The 22069-nt window shown below is 34.6% G+C and overlaps 1 long non-coding RNA gene across 1 annotated transcript in view; it reads left to right on the top strand.

The window, feature by feature from the left end:
- The first annotated feature begins 14967 nt into the window (after positions 1-14967).
- LOC149797452 (uncharacterized) overlaps positions 14968-22069 on the top strand; it is a 32828-nt gene continuing 25726 nt past the window's right edge. Inside the window, exon 1 of the long non-coding RNA XR_016421523.1 lies at positions 14968-15069. This is a non-coding gene — a long non-coding RNA (uncharacterized LOC149797452). The remainder of the gene's footprint in view (positions 15070-22069) is intronic.

The following is a 22069-nucleotide window of genomic DNA, read 5'->3' as shown; positions in this document are numbered from 1 at the left end:
ATAGGAAACTGAACAGGTGTTATCCGTCACTATGTAAAGCTGTATTTCGAGAGAGAATATAACTCATTCCTCAAAGCTTGCCAAGAAGTTTTTTAATTTCTTCGCTATCACATGTGAAAAAAAGTATATTTTGCAACAGTGATTGTTAAAGAAAAAAAGGCATATGGGTGTTTGTTGGCACCTATTACATATTAAACATCTGAAATATTAAGTGTGTCCACTTACTTTGTGAAACATTAAGTGTCGGCACAAAGGCAAAATAAACCATTCATTTGTACTTAAGTACGTTTTGGTATGATCAGGCATTCACATGCAGTGCTCATTACCACAAATTCTACTGATCAGAACGTGCAAAGGTCAAACCTTGTTGTCCAGTATAATTGAGGTATATGACAACCATTACTCAATCCGATATAATGCTGTAGGAATGGATGACATATAATGTTCATAAATGTCAATACTTTGCACATATTCTTAGCATATCGAAAGCACCAACGCCTCTATTTAGTGTATATAATCATTGTAAATATTCCAGGTATATTTCTAAGTTGATTTCATGTACATTTAGACGCATTCTAATTTGACGTAGATGTAATGTTTACAAATCTTACTTGGGCCAAGTTATACAACTATAACGAGCTGCCCTATTTGTTTGCAATGAATTAAATTACAAATTATATATATATTTGTTTCTGTCGCAAAAATAGCTATAAAAACAATAGTAATTGTTGCGTCATTATGTTTTAACCTCTCACCGAAAGGATACGTTTTTTAAACTTTAAAATCAAATTAATTTGTTGATATTTTCGATGGTCATTTTCTGCGTTATATATATTAAATATATAGTTTTTGTTTGACCTTTGGCCGTTGTAGTGAGCAAAGTATTTAGAGCTTTCCTGACTTGTATACTTTTTTAAAAAAGGTTCTTTACTGATATTTGAGTTCAATCACTAGCCGTATTTATAAACTTAGGATGTTCTGCAAGCACACCGTTTACCCACATTCTGTTTTTTGTATTGCATCTAAGTTTTTAAAATATGAAGATCTATTAAACAAACTTTTTTATTCATCCTTTAACTTCAGCCTTTGGAATTAGTTACCATAGTGTTGAGATAAAATCTGAGAGCAATCGTTTATTTTACAACTACTTAATGGGATTACAAAGCGCTCAATCACATTTTGGACAATGCTACTATTTTGGGATTATTTAATTCATTAAAAGGCATTCCGAATTATATCATCGTGATACATTAAAACATTGGTACATCAGCATACTCAAGAAAACTGATACATCAGCACATTCAATATTGTATTAATTAGGACGTCTGATAGAATGCTAAGGAACATTGGAGGTTTAAATTAACAATACGAAGTTCGGTTTAAATGTTTACTTTATAACTTAATGAAATAAATATATTTTTTATTTTTCTGACCTTGTTGATTTTGCTTATTTCTCTTATTGAGTTTAAGACCACAGAGTCGTAGTATCTGTATATGTTAAATGACAAACTATGTCTGCTCTTTTGGTTTCATAAGTTTGCAATAATTCATTTAAATAATCGTCATGCTGCGATAAATTATAATATCTTATCTTGTCGTGTGGATATATTTGTACTTCCATATATGCCTATAGAATGATACAAATTTTGTTATCATTACATTAAATGTTTTTCCATTTTCTTACTGCTTCGTCTGCCAACTTTAAGTTTGTAATGTGCATTGGATATTGGTGTCTAGGTAACACCACATGATATTCACCTTGACATATCGTAAACAACATTACATCTTCCTTAATTATCGTTATTTTCATTGTAATTTTCATGATGTGCCTGAGTATACCTATTATTAAGTATCATGCCTAATGGTTATCATATTCCAGGTAACTTTATAAACGGCTCATCACAATCTGGTGTCATTTTTAATTGTATCTGTCGTACGTGTAGGCAAACATAGTTAACTATTATATATGCAGTAAAACAGCATGATTAAACTTATTCAAGAATATCACATACATTATAAGGATCTTTCATTACATAGAAGTCGTGAAGATCGCCAAAATAATTTAAGTTGAAAATTTCATAACATATTTTATATATTGTTAATCCACTGCACTAATTACTGGCACATTGGGATTCGAATGAGATTGCTCACTTGCTGGTGAGTCAGTGTCATTAAATATTTCAAATGGATCCTCATATATTTGTCATAACTACTATTTATAAAATGTATGGGTGCCATGCCCTCAAATACTTTATAATAAATATTAAGAATGTTGTTCTAATCGAGTATCCATTGGTAGATAACGTTCTATAAATCTTCTTTCGCCGCTTTTATAAAAACTTCTTTACAACTTTTTCAAATTTAATTAACTAAATTATCTTTACTAATCAAAATTTAATTGTCATCAATATTTCGTAGTATTTTGTTTTTTTTTTGTTTTTTTTGAGCAGGATCGTTTCTTATCAAGACTTTGATAATTCGAGGATTATTGTATCCAGACAATTATCAGCAAATATTGGAAAATATTTATAATTAAATTATTTGTTAAATGTGCAGAACATCCGCATCTACCAGTTGTCAAGAGAGCTTGGCGTTTTACTCTGGACTTTTTAACGGCTTCTTCCTCGTTCGATTCAATGTCTTTCCCTTGAAACTGTCATACTGTGGTAGAATTATAATGCGTTTTAATTATATAACTGAATATTATTTCATGAGCGGTACCTGAGTTTAGTTCTGCACACATTTTTAAAATGTATTTAAAGCCTATTTCTCTATCAACTCTGGATTCATAACCCTTGTGAGTTGGTTTAGGGTAAGGGCAAAATCACGACGATGTATGTTTTGCTGTGTTTATTGTCCATCACGAATTGGGTCCTCGTGTATTGCACCTTGTGTCTGAATTTGTTTCACATCGTTATACTGGAACAAATGAAACCTTATTTGATTTAGGTTGTTTTTAAATTTATGTCATTATATTTGGTTCTATTATCTAAATTTCTTACCACATTCTCTTTAATATCATCGATATTTATTATATTCATAAAATATTAGAGCCTATAAATACAAAAGTGATATTATATCTATTATTCGAGGACTAACTGGGCAAAACAATATTTTCTTCTGACTCCTGACAACTAAAATCTTGATCTTATTTTCTTTCTATTTTGCGGCACATCTATTGTATCTCTTAATTAGTTTTTAGCTTCAAAATGTTCTCAGTTTTGATGACGTTATCATGCTGGCTGGTTATCCATTACTCGCCCACATTAAATGATGTTTCTAGCTTTCTGACTTTTTTATATTTGGGCATTCATAATTATATTTTGATCAGACAATAAATTACTTTTCATCACTCGCTAGGCTTACCGGTGACATTTCCTGTGATATTGATGAATTGTATCTTATTACGACTCCAGTTCTTAAACCACGTACAAGGATAGAAAGCGAAACTTTAAAGTAAATAAAATTTAACCAGCAATATATTTCTCTTGAATACAACGCTTAAAGAAGCCTTTAGGTGTGAATTTTTTACGCTTTAACTTTTATGGAACTTTCCTTGATATTGATTAATTTTTGAACGTCAGTGAAGACAATTTATAAATTGTATATAATTTGTTTTGTATAAATGTTTGATTACCAAATAGTCAGGTTATGTCATACCCGTGAAGAACAAATGCCAAGATTTATTTCTTACATAATTTGCGAAGAAAAGCGGCATGATTGCTCATATGATAATGTTAATCAAAGAAACCGTGCAGTAAGTCAACACTGAATGATTCTTTATATTGCTTATTTGATCCTGAAGGTAACGCTTGCTATAATATCGCATGATACAATCACTTTTAACATGTTAACCCTATTTCAGAGCCAAGACTCGTGGATATTTTCGCTACAGTAGCCATGATTATACGGGTGCTGTTTCCACGGTGAAGGTTTGAATTCTTTTTTCTCAAAACAAAACGTGACTTAATGATCCATTGTTGTCTATGACAGTTCATGATGGTCAGTAAATGGCAAAGGATCCGTAATAAAATTTAGAAGATTAAAAATCGCCGTATACCTAACTAGGGATATATGATGGTTAAACGTTTCTATTTCATGCCATGATGTAGTAGAAAAAATGATGCTGACAAAAAAAACCAAATTAACTCATTGTATGCTAATGCTTAATTCCCCGTTTAAATACCATTTATGACTGATTTGTTGGCATGTAGCCACTTTTTCAAATATTATAATAAAATCAGAGGGATGCAATGCTTTGTTGTTACTCATGTTTGCTGCCCATTTTGGTACAATGATAATCGCAAGGCGCACGTATGTAGCTGCTAGTAGAATTATTAACAGATGCATACATTCTGTGTGAATGAGACACCCATCTTTAAATGAAACAATAAATAAATCAATAGCTGGCAATACATGTTATTAACGGTAGGTCGTTTAATCTACCTGCTGTGATATACATTCAAATAGGGCATAAGTAATGCAATCATCTTTAAAATCTCACTTATCAGGTTCATATTTTGAGTGTAACAGTGAACATTTATTTACACGCATAAAACAGAGCTAGAGCTAAAAGGGAGTAGCTTTAAGAATGTTTTTGTGGTATATATATATATATATATATATATATATATATATATATATATATATATATATATATATATATATATATATATATATATATATATATATATATATATATATATGGTAAATCACAGAAACAGTTTCAAATGTTTCGAGGTGGAAAAGCTCTTAGGGGCAGAAATATATCTCATCCATAAAGGATACACAAACTACAAAAGAAAGGAGAAAACATGGCTAGAAAATGTTTCAATGATAGTGAAGATCTACAAATTATAGTTTTGCAATGGACGACGACAATAAATGCAATACTTTTGGACTAGACACAGTAAACGAAGTGTAGCATAGAAAACAGATTTTGAATTTGATTCTGAAGCAAATGAGTAGCCAGTATAAAGTAGAGAGCAGTGGGAGGAGTGTTCGGCTCTTGGTACTTCAAGGATGATTTAATCAGCGATATTTCGAACTGTTTGCAAGTTTCTGAAGTAGATACTGACAGGAACGAGAACGATGAGAATTACAATATTACAATAATACAATCTAGACCGTGCTAAGATGCATACGTGTTTTAGACTGTATCAACTGAAAGAAAATTACGAATGATACTGATAAGTGTAAGGACAGATATGCAGCATCGCATATGTTCTTTACATGTTGGTGTAATGGGAAAGGACTGTCGAGAATGACACCTAAGTTTCGTGCTGATAGTGTGAATGTAATGTTTGGGGGCCTGTTGCTGTGTTTCTAAGCATACCACGAAACGTACCAAGGTATCCTGTAATTATATTAGGAACCACAAATGTATTGTTATATGGCAGGATTATACATATTGCATATTTCAAACAGAAATACTGTTTGAGATAGAATAAAAGATATCTCAGTTTTAAAACGTCGCAGCCATCTCAACACTCACACACAGTTTATTTTCATCTCCTCGGGGTATTTCAATGTGCTAAATGTATGTTAATTACTGTATACTTTGTAATCGAACATATGCAACTTTAATGTGATGATTAAGATTACACTAGAGGTGATATCCTGTGATAGACCTTGAACTGTCATGAGAGACTCACTTAATAAAAAAGAAGTCATATCCGTGAATGGACGTTTACTTATCTGAGAACAAATGTGGCATTTAAAAGGTATATTTTCATTTGGCTTGCACCGTAAGACTGTTTTTAGGTCTCTTGTTGGTCAAAATTAAACTAAAGCCGCTCTTTCGTCAAGTATGTACTTCATATTGCCACTCAATATGGAGTCTCCAATACACTACTTCCAATGATGTTTATTTGGTCCTAAAGGAAAGAGCTCCATTCGTACAGGAAATACTTGAAACACTGGCCATCTTAAAATGTACTATCTTACTGCACTTTTCAAATCGCAGATCAGACCCTTGGAAGGATTCTTGTTCTAGTATTAGAATTTGTTTTTGTCTTATGCATTCGAGTTATATTAATTGCTATTCTGGTGAACATTTAACTATGAAGAATAGACATTATCAATAGAACATTAATTTCTCCTTTCTGTTATAATATTTCAACTACTCTTGTTTCATATCTACCTCAATATCATATATATTTTAACGTGAAAAATGTTTGCTAATTGACGCTTTGCAGGAAACCCCGTAAGGAAAAGTAACGAGCACCCATACACCTGGGCTTCTGAAGATGATACGTATTAAAGTTCCTAAAACACATTTACCTCCATTGAATGTAGCAATATTTAGTTTCAAATATAATTAACCAGGGTGCTCGCAACCATCAAATTAACGAAGGCTCATATTGGCAAAAGAAACATTATATATGTATCAATGGCCTGCTCGCTTAATAAGTTGTACCCATTTCTATATAGAGTAAAACACAGTCACAACATTGCTAATACTTGGATATAAATAACGTCATTGTATTGTGCTTAGGTAATTTCCAGATTTTATCCGGACTCATAATGTTACATCCGTGTTTCTTCTGAGTGAAAAAAATGGAATATTATAACATCTTGTTGACTATTTCTAGTTTACCAGAAATGCCATAAGAGTGTATAATTAACAAACTGGTAAATAATAAAGGAAACGGATACTAAGAGAAACACTCGAGGTTCGCTGATCAGAGTGCTGCTGTTCAATCCGACCAGCTATTAAAGATTGTTGTATTTACCCAAAGCTTAGGGGTGTTTGAAAATCATCTGAATAAGGAAATGTCCTGGTGACCATAACATGCAAGAGACACATGTGCAACAATACAAAATACTGTTATTTAAAGTTAGAAAATCACCTCCTTGAACAATGTGTCTGTATTGGAGTGTAATATAGGAGAACTTTTATCATTTTAAAAACGTTTTCAGGAATAGTGTGCTGTATTCAATCATATCCCTTATTGATATGAATTTAATGGGAATAATCATACAAATACATTAGTATTCGAGGCTTTACCTAAATGGATGCATTTTAATCTCTATCAGATATTGATTTTGCATACGAAACTCTTCGGGACAAGTGTTATATTCAATAGAATCTGTTGTATGGTCAAGCTTTTGTAACCTTTTCAAATTGCTGTCTTTAGAATGAGTACATAAATATATAAAGTCTATGTTGGATCATCAATTTCCAAGATTGGTACCATATCCATGGCCTCGCGCGCATACCAAGCCCCACCTACATCAAAGCAACTGACAATTCTGGCTGAACCTTCCATATATCAGGAAAGCTTGGTCTATCACATTCTCTTTCGTCTGTACGTTATCATTCGTTGAGAAGAAGACTTATCTCTACTTATGTAAGCATACTTGCATGATTGCCATGATACTCGATAACATCCATCGCAAGACCAAGTTGGTCCTAATTGACAACGGTAGCACCCTGACATTCAACATAGTAGCCATCTAGAAACGATTATTATAGTTAATTTTACTGAATGGATATCAAAATCAAATCAGATTTTCACAGATGACTATTAATGATGACTTATACAAAACGGCACCAATCCGATGTCCAACCGCAGCAACCTCGAAATAATCTTATCGCTACATCTGAAAATTTAAAAGCGATATTGACAAAGGTTGTCAGGAGAAGACTTTATATAATCTTATGATCTGTACTGAGCTCTAGATAAGCCACTAAGACAGCCGGTGTGGCAACTACAGACGTCATCTTTGAAATCTTTGGAATTCTTGCTTTTCCTAAATAAATTTTTACATCAAATCAACATTGGTTTTTCACTACTTATGATTTTTCGTTGGTCTAATAATACAATGATGCCAATCTGATATCCAACATGTCCACCTCAGCGAAATCTCTCAAACTTTTCTGATCACTACTTGATATGAAATGAAAATTAATTTGACCTGGTGTTTTCAGCAGACTTCGCACAATATCAAGTTGGTCATATATGAAATGGCGCTGATATGGGATATAAAATGGCAGCTATAGTGGTCATATTGAAGATCTTGTTATTTTGCGTATCGTTCTGACTGCATATCCATATAAAGATCAGGATTACACTCGAAGATTTCGTATTACGACCATCTGATCGTAAATTAAAATGGTGCCGATGTGAGGTTCAATATGGTTGCCAAAGTTGCCATGCTGAAAATGTTATTGCAGTTCGCCTTGAGTGACGAGATAAATTATATTTCGGTTGTAACATGAAGCTTTTTAAGATGTCAAGTTGGTCACAAAGGTATATGCTGCCTCTGGGTATGTGCATGATTTGATTTGGATTTTTAAGATAGCTACAACAACGTTTCAGTCATATCGCTACGATATCTGCAGTATGGCAGTTTATAGTGATGTCTAGCACTGGGGCTTCATGCATCAGATATGTAGTATCATGTACCAGCCAGTCACATTTTCACAACATCTTACTGAATATCAGCCCCTTCGAGGAATTCTGTCACAATAATGGAATAACGTTACATCAATTAACGTCTAGTTCTACGTATTATTACTCTGGTCAGACTTTTTAAATTGTAAGAAAACAAGTATCAATATATGATTACTTTCCCCATTTTTTTATATAATTCTTTCAAATAATGTCTTTCGTTTCTACCTCACCATTATGAAGCCAACGAGAAACTAAATTTGAGGTAGGTCTTTATCACTAAAGTACTTACACGTACATTTCCAGTGGGCTTCCCATAAAGTCGTTAACTTCATCGATGATAAGCAGTATTCAGTGTTGCGTATAATATCAGTATTTTATTGCACAAAATGTGAAGTGTCGTAATAACTCAGCATGGTGGTTGCTATGATACCTAAATGATGAAATCAGCAATATGCACTTTAATGTTCACGTCTTTTATGAAATATGGACCAATAATTATATCACTACTCATTAGATAGTCCCACAATTAAGTAACGTAGGTCAGTTGTAAACAAAATAATTACATCGTGCACCTTTAAATGATGATTCATATTGGCAAATCGATACATATTTGCAATAATATTAGATTGTATACTTGGTAGTATTTATCCATTTCTAGATCGGACAAAATAGAAGTATAGTACTAATAAAAACAAGGAAATATGTTATAGTTCTGTGCTAAAATATTTCCAGACCGTGTCAGAATTCATAATGCTACATTGACGTTCCTTTTTCGTGAGACAATGGAATATTGTATCATCTTGGTGATAATTACTAATTACTAATTGTACCAGGAAATCTATATACATGTATATTTTAACAAACAGGTAAAATATAAAGCAAAGACCTCACACTTTGAACTCACACTAAATAATGTATTCGAAGGTAACTTATCAGAGTGCCACTGTTCACGCAGATCAGTTAGAAAAGACTGATGCATTTGTTCAAATTTAGAAGCGCCTGAGCATGATCAGAATCGTTAAATGTCATTGTAATATAGATAGGGGATACGTACAATAATACAAATCACTGACATTTAAAGCAAGAGCGTTCCCTCCACGAAGAATGAATGAATTGGCGAGAGATTTAGGATCCATTAAATTATTCCAAACACCTTTTTTAAAAATAGTGTACTTATATTTAATCAGATCATCTACTTAGATCAACTGGAAAAAAGGATGCAACTAAAATATTACACTAGTTTTGAATAAAACTGATGTATTTCATTATAGAATAGTTCTATACTTTCCATGCTATATTCATAGAGTACAGTTGCTTTCTTTGGAGAAATCTGTTTTCAGCTTATGTATTTGCAACAAATTCTTAAAAGGACTACTGTATCATGACTGCTGATGTTAGCCTATGTTTGGCAATCCATTTTGAAGATGAAATATTTTTTGAGTAGGCATATTTTGGGAATATTGTATTAAATATGAAGTGTCGTAATTAACCTGTATGCAGGCTGTAATTAGCAATATGCACTTTTACTGGCTCGTTAGTTATGAAATATATAACATTAATTACGTGAAGTATCAATGTAACTGTTGATACAATCCTTGTAGATAATTCAACCGTAAGCGATATGAAGTAATATAGGTCATTTGTTAGCAAAATATATACTGTATGCAACTTTAAATAATAATCCATACCTTTACTTAGTATATGCTCATGTTTTCTCCGTTAACTTTACATTATCAGAATCGTTCAATATTTTACAATATTGCACACCTTCATATTGCACCCACGCGCTGGACATGTGTGCCCAATAGTGTATTAGGAACTACTTTGTAAACAAATCATGCACATTCGCATAGTAGACGCAATACGTTTTGGTTGATTAAATATGTTTCTGAATGAACAAAAGCAGATGTTTCGTGGACTGCAGCATACCAACTGTTTTGCTACATTCCATGTTAACTTTTTGATACCATATTTCATAAAATTGCTTGGTACCTACAAATAACATGCAATCTATAAAGGCATAAACTGTCTCCTTTAGCTGGTAATAAGAATAGCAAAAAAAATGCTTACAGTTTTACGTCCAGAATTTCCTCAAAATGTACTTTCTTAGTTCTGCAAATCCGAATTACATGAGCCATGTCATGAGATCTCAAGCTTGATAATCAAGTCGATTACATATTTCGAAATTGTACTGTAATTTCGACTATATTCCAAGTGCAATTACATCTTCCTTACTGTACCCAAAATGAAACAAACATTAAATTCAATAGCGTCTTTTGGATAATTTCAATTGAACCACTTCATATTTTTCCCACATAATGATTTCAAATAGTCAATGACAGAACAAACACACTTGCAGATGTAAACAAGCTAATCCCGCGCCGCTTCAATACGATGTATTTCATGTACAATTTGCACAGATGAATCCAGTCCAAAATCACAAACTTTCGTCGAATCGAAATAAAATACCCAAATCTATTCATTCCAGCTTAAATGAAAAAGTTATTGCAATGCGCATTGATTCAGAATATGACTGCAAATTTCAATTTTACCGAAAGTTGTGTCGAGGGCGCGACTAAGTTCAAATTTATCTGGGCGGAGTTATGTGCGCATTAATAATTATGTTGTTGTGTAATGATAAATCTGCGCTTGTGTATTTAGTTTGGAATGCGACATACATTCATTTACGTTGTTTCTTGTAGTGTATTTTGTTTATATAATTAAACCTTAGGTAGAATAAAAAAATGAGCATATAATAAAAAGGTTACTGCATTTGTATGGGAAAATATGAACTCGTTTTGTCGGAAGGATATACTGCACTCCCAAGGTCGTGCAGTATTCCATCCCAAAACTCGTTCATATTTTCCCATACACATGCTGTAACCTATAGATGTTAAAGTTCGTGATATATTATTGGATGGTACCAGCAGCTTCCTCACTATGCGCTCTGCATTAAGAGGTTAATGTTAGGACTGGTCGTCCTGGTATCAGGATAATGTGAAACATGATGCCACATATTTGCAGCATGATGCCTCAATTCCAAGACATCACTATAAACTGACACACTGCAAACAGTATGAATGAAAAATTGGTAAATCTTCGTTAAATATCTAAATCACACACGCACAAACACACATATACATACACACACACACTCCAATCCCTACTTTGAAATGCAAGCGAAAATGATATCGGGATTTTACTAACAGACATTATTATATATAGTTGGACTTAAATGAAATGACACTATTGTGATGTATAATGTGGTAGAAACACGAATAACTTTAAAGGTCTTTTTATCGCTATTCAACCCAAGGTCGTGCAGTATTCCAACAACTAAACTCGTTCATATTTTTCCATACAAATGCAGTAACCTAGAATTATGGCTACTTATTCTCAGTGACAAGATATATTGTATTTCAGTTTTCTCATGAAATTATCTTAAGATGTCGAATTGGTTTTAAAAAGCAGCAGCGGTATATATCTTATGTTTCAAACTGTCTCCATCTTCAAAACCATGTTTATCTCTACTCTACCTTTTAGAAGATGAGTAACTTCGAGACACTGTTAAATGTTTCTCTCTACTCTACCTTTGAGAAGATGAGTAACTTCGAGACACTGTTAAATACTTGGAATTACTTTGTGTCTCGTAAATTTGTGTATTGCTACTCTACTATGCAGTTTATTCTATGGCATACAAATAATTTTCAATATAATTTTACATTTCTTTTATAGTTCTTTCAACTACTCTTCATTCGTGTCTAGCTCCCCAGTATGAATACTTTAATGTATGTAACTAATTTTCTAAGTCATGCTTTTCAGCAAGGGCCACTTCTTCCACCACTGCATGTAAGTAACCTATATAAAGTATGTCTTTATTTTTATGTCTGCTGTCTCTGACACATTCAATGGGTTTCCTAAAATATCGTTCATTAAATCGAATAATTTATTTTCAGTACTGTAGTAAAATCAGCATTATATTGTATACAGTATGAATTGTCGCATTTACCAAATAAGCAGGCTGGGGTTGAAACTGGCAAAATTCTATTTAACTGGCTTGTTTATTATGCAAAATGGAACATTGTTTATGTGAAGTTGTAAAACGGCAGATGATACAATCTTTGTAGCTGGTCCAAGCGATAGCGGTATGATGATAAATAAGTCGTTTATAAAGACGATAAATACTATATGTACCCCTATATGTTAACCCATATAGGCAAATAGATTTGTTCTTCCTATAATATTGATATGTACGCTTTGTCATATATACCCGTTTATATATCTGACAAAACAAAGGGACTATCCACTAAACGTTGGTTGAAAAGAATGACGCAATTCTTTGGTGCTTAACAAGTTTGAAAACATTGTTAAAATTCATACAAATATTTGATCCTTTCTTCTCGCTGCACTTTTGGAATATTACATTATCTAGGTGACCAGATCTAGTTGTACCAGAAAAGCCATAATAGTTCATGATTGAACAATCTGGTAAAGAATAAAGTAACGATCTAATTTGTGATCTCACGCAAAGAAAAGTATTCGATTCTAACTGATACGATGGTTACTGTTCACTAATAGAAAGCTGGAAAGAAGCGACTGGTTATCATCAGAATCATGACATATCTTGGTCACTATAACATAGAAGACTAACACGTGCAACAACACAAATTACTGTTATTTAACGCAACAACATACCTCATTGAAGATTGTATACATATAGTACTGAGATATAGGACAAATTAAATAATTTTATACAACATTTTAGGAAGAAATAATTAGGTTTAATCCGATCCATCGACTGATACGACCTGCATTGGAATATTTGACAAATTACAATACTACACGAGGTCTGAGCAAAGATTATGCATTTCCGTTTATAATAGGTCGAGGATTTGTGTACGATATGATAGGATCAACTGGATTTCGTTAGAAAAATCTTCTTTTGACTCATGCGTTTGCAAACGTTCTTAAATTGATATCTTTAGCATTATTACGGAAATGAGTAGGCCTAGGTAGGATCATCCATTTTCAAGATTATCATAACAATGTATGACACAAAACCCATCTTTCATCACAGCAACAGACAATTCTAGCCAAATGTTCCTCTTCCATCTGTTAACCGTCTGTTAGCACAATATTTAATCTCCGCTCCTCTTAAACTATTTGGTCGGTTTTGAATAGATATCCACATCAACACGAGGTTACATCTACAGACTTATGATGACTAATTGGCCCTAAATGAAAATGGTGCCAGTCTGAGGTCCAGTAAGGCGGCTAATGTGGCCATGCTAAATATGTTGTTATTGCTAACCATCCAGAATACGAGTATATATTGTAGTTCAATTTTCTCATGAAGCGTTCTTAAGATGTCGAGTTTCACACTGACTCCATCTTCAAAGACGTATGCATCGCTACTCCACCTTTCAGGTTATAGAAGAATATTCACTTCGAGGGACTCTTACTGTTACAATATAGGATTCACTTTGTATCTTGTAATGTCGAGAAATTCTACTTTGTTGAACACGTTTATCTATAATACAAAAAGTATCAATATAATATTACTGTTCTCCATTCTTTTATACTTCTTTTAACTTGTTGGTCCAAAAGGAAAAGGGCGCTGTTTGCTGTTTGTAAATGCAGTGTTTGCAACACAATGGCCTGCTAGAAATTTGTTATATTGTAATAAAGTTGGAGTATTTGTATTTGGTTATAGCGCCCCGTTTTAAGGAATTCTTAGACTTGTGTGATTACTTGTGTGATTAGTGGAATTTGGCGCAATGGAAATATCCTTAGCCCGAAATAATTAGCCAATTACTAAAAGAAAACGTCACGGAGTGAAGTGTTAGTGAGTTTTCATGATGGCATGGTTCACTAGTAGTGAATTCAGGCCAAAACCGTATGAATGTCCCAGCAGTAAGATAGTCCATATTACCGTCTATGTCGCCATGGTGGCAAATGTGGTGCAGTTTTATTGGCGAAATGTGCCTGGAAACTATGGGTTGACTGGCCTATGGTGGCATTGTTAAAATAGTTCCTAGTGTTAGCAAATACTCGTATAGTTTCTACGGCGTGAACTGCTGCTGGCGGTACGGAAACCTGGTGAAAATAAACCATGCAGATGTGCAGTTGATATATATTTGGTAGGTTGTTTTATATGTGGTCTTGCATTAATTAGAGTAAAATTTAGGTGTAGAATGGACACGTCGGGCTTTCTAATTTACAACTGAAGTTATATGGAAGTCTTTGGAAAGTTGGGATAAAGTTATGACTTCTAGCGGGAATCGCGCCAGGGTTTGACAACCGCTCGGTCAATTAAGGACCCCTGGCTTGTAACAATATTTACACTTTTCAGCCAGCAGAACATTAATCTCATTAGAATTGTATTGTGATTTTTTTACTTTGAGTAATATGTATTGCTATTCTGGGGGAAATTTAAATGCGTAGTGCAAAACTTATGAATACAAATTTACATTTGTCCTTTAGTTTGTACTTTTCCACTACCCTGTTTTCATGTCTACCTCATTATCATGGATGTTTCAAAATAATTGCTAATTCATTTTCTTTTCAGAGAAAGCCAATAATGAAAGAACCTGACGAGGACCATGACTATGACTATCCTTTTTTTGAACCACTCATCATGTTTCCTGAACCGACTTTACCTTCAATGAACGTAAGCTAATATTAATATCAAAATTTATCAATTGATATGAATTAAATCGGAATAAGAATACTGCTATATTATTACTCGAAGCCCAAACAAAATTGAGTATTTCCATCTTTACTATTTCCATAAATTGCATGCAATGCTCATAGGGTCAATATGTCGTCTTTAGAATAGTCTGCTTACGATCCCTTTTGTTTGCAACCTTTCTTAAATTACGTTCTGTAATATGGCTATAGAAATGAATAAGCCTATCTAGAGTCATCTGTTGCCAAAATTAGTGCCCTCCTCCACAAATAATTTATTGGTAGCCATATTTTCCGTCGTCGATCCGTTGTCCGTCTGTAAGCACAAGATCTCTACTCCTCCTTAACTACTTGTATGATTGCCATGAAACTATACCAACTTTCCTTGCATTATTTAGTTGGTTGTTAATGAAAATCGTACAACTCGGACAACATCCAATATGGCTTCCGCAGTAACAAACTTCAAACGATTGCCAGAGCCTTTTCTCCTAATTTAATAGTCATATAAAAATCAGGTTTTCACTAAGAAAAAGTCTATTTATGTCCTAACCATATTGACGCCGTTCTTATGTTCAATATGGCTACGACATCATCAGTATAGAAATATTCTTGTAACTGCATATATTGAATGGAAAGTCACATAGACTAAAGGTTATGATGAGGATATGTTTCATTATCAAAACTTAACTGCTATTGAAACTTTGGTTAGTTGGATAGTTAGTATGGTCGCCATATAAGTCAGTTTGGAAATCGTGCTATTGTTACAGATCCCAAATGAATTGTCCACGTGGGGTTTTGTTTCAAATGCTAATGAATTATCGTAGGCCCCATTTGAAAATGGTTCTAATATGATGGTCAAAATGACCAGATAAATTCTTTAAGCTCTTCTAATCCATATGTATCCTGAATCGAAAGCAAAGCTGATATGTGGCTTGCACCAGAATACTTATCATGATATCTAGGTGGTCCTAAATTGAATAGTGTTGGTGTGGTGTTTATTATATCAGCTGCACTTGTCATTATGAAGATCCTATTTTTGAAAATCGTTATAAATGGATAGTCCTATAATCATGACGCTTACACTTGAAAAATTAGGATGTTGGATAATTGGCCGAGAATGAAATTAGTGCCAATCTGAGGTTCAATATGGCTGCCAAATTAGCCATGTTGAAAATGTTATTGCTATTCGTCCTGAATCACAAGATATATTGTATTTCAGTTTGCAAGTGAAGTTTTCTAAAGATGTCGAGTTGGTACTAAATTCAAATAGAGCCGCTGGCACAGACACAATGTTTGACACTGTGTTCATCCTCAAAAATGTCTTTATCTCAGCTATACCTTTCAGGTTGTAAAACATCAGTCCCTTCGAGTGACTCTTTTAAAGAATTGGAATTTACATGTGTCTTTAATGTCGAGTTCTATAAATGTCTATACTGGTGGAATGTTACTTTTCCGCGTCTTTTATACTTTATACAACTATTTTCAATTCGTGTTTTTCACACCATTATATACACCTTGATGTATGAACATATTTTTATAATTGATGATTTTCGGCCACCGCTTATAAGAAAAGGTGATGATGTATGTCTGTATTATCAGGACGCTGACACTTTCAAAAGGTTTCCTAAAAAGTCATCGAAAATAAGCAGTGTTCAATGGTGCGTGAAACAATCAGCATTACATTGTACAAATTATGAGGTCATTTTAACTGGCTTGTTTGTTTTGAAATATTAAATTATGTTAAGTTTCAATGAGACAGATGATGAAACCTCTGAAGATAATTCAACCGTAAGCTATGTGATGCAAATTATGTCATTTGTAAACAACATATATATGTACCTTTCCAACGTTTTAATGGACCCCATATTAACAAATAGAAAATTGTTTGTCACTGTTTTGAAATCATATCGTTGGACTAGTCCAAACCTCATTCACAATCGAACTAATTAATCCTTCTTCGTCTGGATAGCTTCCTAACCACTTAGAGTATGGAAAATTGACAGGTGGTAATTTTGGAGATTTTAGATTTCAGTTTCACTCTCCTGGAAGGTACAATACACTTCGAAATTCCTAGATTATATTCGCAATTTCAACCTCAAACAGTCAGTTGACCAACTCAAACATAAACAAATTTAGACTGTATTCCTCACTGACCAGTTAATAACAGTCGTCACTGGCGTCCAACGAACGTTCATCTGATCACCTCGGCGTCATGAGCCATCTCATTATATATCTCAACCCTCCGTCTATTTTTCGATAAATATAATCCAACAAATGCTTGACATTAAAGCAAACCTAACAAGTTCGTAACTTCCTATAGCAGTGTAACTTGATCAGTGATTATTGCTTAACAAATCTGATGCAGCAACCAAACGCAGAGTGTCAGCTTGAAAGTCGTCTCACCCGTATATTAGTATTATCGACTAGCTGCTCGCTCTGCTAAATGAGAACGCCGTAAGACTGAGAGGATTCGGATTTCCAATAAAGTATATATTCATAAAGAGATCTATCAAGCCGGAAATAAGAATATCAAGCAGCAACATCAGCCTACTACAGTTCTAAGATTATTGAAAGTTCCAGTTTCAAAGAGCTCTGCGAGATTAAGAGCAAGCTAAAGCTAAGAAAAATGTACACCATATCCAACGACCTTCTTTCTCGTCGACCTTCTGGAACTGTTTGCAAATTTCTTCTGTGACAAAGTTCAAAGCCAGTAGAGATAAGCATAACAACACAATTTCACTTTACTGATCGTGACTATACAATTGTGATACAGAATATGTGCGGCAACCTTTAGCAGCGTATTAACCTGTTTTTATTGATTTGGTCGTATAATAGGGATGAAGGGCGCCCCAACGTCAAGTAAACGTGATTCGATACCCATATCGCTGCTGCTTGAGAGCTTAAATTCAATATTGTCTTCACTACCCGATGTTATCAATAATTCAGTCTTATCCTGGGAATTCTCTCCACATTTCGAAAATGCCCTCCTATGCCTCTGTTGAACAAGCAATCGAGTCACATAAACAATTTGAAAATTAAAACTGTTTTAACCTCTCATCATTTCAAAACTCTTTGAACAATTGTTCTATCCCATCTTGCATCTAATCAGAATTCAAATAGCATATGTAGCAGTGTACATTCTGCATATCGCCCTCGCCATGGAACTCAAACTGCCCTTAGAGTAGTTAAAGACCTTCTCTCTGCTTTGGATAGTGGAAAGATTACAGTCTTAGCCCTCTTTGACTTGTCTGTGTCATTTGACACAATGAACCATGCTATATCGCGCTACCCTCTTCAGCGTGTATTCATGATGTAGCCTTACGATGGTTCAAATCCTACTTAGTCTCCAGACGTAGAGACGGACTCGCATTTCCGATGAGAAGTCATGGATGGCATGTAACAAGCTGCAAATAAATGATGGTAAAACGGAAGTCATCCTGATCACAATGCAAATACTTTCTCATTGACATCCTTTACCTCAAACAATAAGTAACATGAAAAAATAACATTAAATTGACACTATCTTTACAAAACTTAAGCAACACTTTCAACAGTAATATTTCCTTACAACGACTTTTAATGAATACATGCAAGACGGCATATCTTGAGCTGAGGCGCATCCGCTCCATTAGCAATTTTCCATAACGTAATGCCACTAAAACACTGTGTTCTTTAATAATTTCAAGACTGGATTATTTTGTAATTCACTTCTATTCGGTTTGTCTCAGTATCTAAAACAGTACAAATCTAAGCACTCCACCCCTTGCTCTATACCATTCAATGGCTACCCGTTTGAACCAGAATAAAACAAAAAATATGTCCACTATGCTATATTCTGTTGTCTTGTTCGAGCCAAATATACCCATCTAACCTCACCCTTGTGTACAGCCAGTTTAGAAACATACACTCCGCCTTCGTCACTGTTAAATAGAAGACATTCAGACAATATTTTGTGCGTGCTATGGCTCAGCTAAGTGGAACTAATTGCCCATTTATCTTAGGCACAATAACACTGTGATCTCGTTCAGAAAAGTTCTTAAAACTCACCTATTTTGACTACAAGAACAGACTTATCGACTTAATGTTTACTTCCTTCAATTACTATCGTCATGGATATTTTGTAACGTCTGTGTTCATGATTGTGTTTTTGTATATTTGTTTATGTCCCAACTAAATCGCTTATAACTTCTAAAGATTACGGTGTACTAAGTCCACATTATTATTATTCTTAGTAGTAGTAGTTGTAGTAGTAGTACTAGTAGTATATTGCATCCTTAAATTTACAATTTATTTGTTCTTTCTATCCTCGACAACAATGTTTCTTTCTCTTTGCCGTATCCTTCGTAGCCTTTGGTACATTCGTCCATGGTAGCAATGACGTCCACTTGATAAAACCGTATTAAACACTGCAGGTTTGGTGAATGAAATGAAATACTCATTTAATATTGCTGTGTTTATATACTCTAAGTCCAAATGCATACTAGTACATTTACTGTAGTATCTTGTCTTACTGATCACTTGCTGATTTACCTGTGTAGTACGTCATTTAGACTTTCATGCAAGACAATACTTCGTAGGTACCAATAACGGTGCTTCAGTAGCATTTTGTGTGTAGATTTGATGTGTGCTATAGAAAATTCATTTATATTTCTATATAATTTTGACCGTGGTAGGATAAGTACAAGTAAGTTTTACATAAAGGGTTTTCTCATATCATCAACTTCATAAATGGAGTTACTTATAGCGACGCTTTAGTTATTTTACCTGTAGAGGCAGCCAAAAATTGTCTTTCCTTCTGGTAACCTGTTACTACAATTGATTATTTAGCGTCCACTTCGTAAATATTAATACGCGACGCTAGCAATCTAATCCAGTACAGACCGCTTTGGCACTTTTACAGACAATTATCACAGTGTAACTATTCACAGGCACTACTAAATTAAAAATGCAGGACGCAAGATGCAAAAACTGTCTGCTCTATTTTGTCTTACTTACTTTGACCATGCGCTAGAAAAAACTAGCAACCACTTTTGTCTCCCCTGGTTATCATCCTTCGTAACAAGCACCGAATGCGCTTCAGCAAACATCAACGTCAACATAGTTATATGTGGTCACTGTTATTATAATCCAAGGAGTGTGGGAGAAGCGAAGTTTTCTGAGACCAATCCAATGAAAACCACCAAATAGTAACGGTTGTATCATCACCCAACCATAGCGGTTTTTTGATATTTTGATACATGACGCAACTATTAGAGGCAGCGGGTTCATAACCGTGTATGTTTGAGTTGTCTCCACAAACGTGTCTGAGACAGGCACATATATCCCGCCCAGAGGTGATTCCTAGATAAACAAATATAAGTCAATATTGGTGAGCAATTCCAATCCGATTTCGATTTGATTTTGAACAACATCGCAACCCAATGCATACCGAGGGAAGGAAAGTCATGCATAGGATCTAGCTTGTGCACGTACACGGCAGTTCCATGACATTCGTCAAACATATCAGCTAGCAACAATGCAGCGCAGATAAAATTCGTGGTGCTCACCCATGCGTTTTGAATTAGAATGCGGTCCAATCATTGTTTGCGTGCGCGTAAACTTCGATTGAAATACCTTCAAGTGCCAGCGAAGAATGAAAATGTCTCAATCGGTGTCAACTGAGATTCAGCAAATTTATCAGTCACTTATGTACTTGCATGGATACACACCTTTCCTCCGTGCTTGTAGGATAGTATCTACTAGAACCTGCAAGTTATCCGCCGTTAGACTGCTCAATACCTTGTCTAATAACGACTGCAGAATTTTTAAGGAATCAATGAACCGGAGCTTACCCAGCCGGAAGGTCAGGTATTGTTTTCGTGTTGATGGTGACCACGCTAATTGGTGATGATGATGCCCTGTCTGCTGCTTTCATTATTCAGTAGCCATCATACCCACGCAATGCATGAAGTTCCTTAGCGATTTCTGTTTTGTTTGAAATGAGATTGCATGCGTTGTGTGGGGCACCTCTCTACATGTCATTGACGTGACAGGGATCACGAAATTTTGGCATCTTTGGACAGCAAAGCCGTCTCACTAACAGCTTCTTCTCAGATCCAGTAATAAGTGTCAGCGGAGAACTCACGAGTGTTATCATCAGTCATAATCATGAGTGACGGCCAATAGAGATGTTGTCTCATCCATTAATTTAAGAAACATATCAACAGTGTATTTTGGCCGCGCCATTGGTGGGTAACTTATCGGGGGTTCGGTTTGCCCGTCACACCTAACTGCTCTGCACCAAATGCTGCATGGGACTTGTTCAGGTACTTGCCTTGTTTGGTCATTATTGGACGTTTTCGCGTCTTTAAATGAGTGTTTTGCACTGGAATCTTGAGACATTCAAATTGCGCGTAAATGATATACTGGACTTTCATCTATCGTTGCACTGTAGTAAATCTGAGAATGTTTTGCATGTTATGGCATTATTATCCGTTGAAATATTTCACTGCCAACACCAAAGTAAATTTATAGCTGCTGAGCAGTGCTCGATCCTAAATGCATTCATGCAATTTCTGCATGGAATGCCCTTTTGTTTATGCCTGCTGTGCGGTATTTGTTGATGCAGGTCTTAATGATCACTAGCAGGATATACCGCCGACAAAATTGGCCATTCAAAACACTTATTTTGTCTATATTTTTTATGCTTATCACTTACCTGGGAAGAACCAAATTTGGTGTCGGTATGCAACTGGTACCACGAAAGGGATGATATAGTGAAATGTGTACCTCCACTTGGGCACAACGTTTGAGTAGTCCATCTCGATTCTAAATTGGTGTATTTCTCCAATGTATGGAGAAATGTATTTCAATGCCTTTGTCGATTTAATCACTGATGGTCCTTGTGTCTTTGCGGTTTAGGATTATGCGAGCACGGCTGTGAATTCTCGCGACTTAGAAGCATAAGCAATGCGCATTAAATATATTATCTCCTTCAGCTCCAG

This window comes from Sinohyriopsis cumingii, chromosome 6 (assembly GCF_028554795.1).
Source record: "Sinohyriopsis cumingii isolate HCF-2022 chromosome 6, ASM2855479v2, whole genome shotgun sequence".
Lineage (NCBI taxonomy): Eukaryota > Metazoa > Mollusca > Bivalvia > Unionida > Unionidae > Sinohyriopsis > Sinohyriopsis cumingii.
This window is presented reverse-complemented; position numbering and strand designations above follow the sequence as displayed.